Genomic DNA, 355 nt, shown 5'->3' on the forward strand with positions numbered 1-355 from the left:
CAACAGCGAGCCCGCAACAGTTAAGTTCACAGTGGCGCTATTCCGCTCTCAAGTCATAAGTAGAATATTACTTTTGTCGACTAACGAAATTCGGTTAACTCAAGTTGTTGGATTATATCATGGATGCTTACCAAACAATGCAGAATAGCAAAATAATTTTTTTTTAAATTCTCAGACCTTAATAATTGAAGATTTGTAAACAATAATTGTGCACCAATTTTTAAATGCTTGAAAATGTATAAATAACTAAATAAAAATATACTTCGTACATTTCGACGCCTTCATTGAATATGAGGCTATCTGCTGACAGCGCTTTGTATGAGACTATTCACAATGCTTATTTCAAGCGCATAGT

The sequence above is a fragment of the Belonocnema kinseyi genome, chromosome 1 (genome assembly GCF_010883055.1).
Source record: "Belonocnema kinseyi isolate 2016_QV_RU_SX_M_011 chromosome 1, B_treatae_v1, whole genome shotgun sequence".
NCBI classification, from domain to species: Eukaryota; Metazoa; Arthropoda; class Insecta; order Hymenoptera; family Cynipidae; genus Belonocnema; species Belonocnema kinseyi.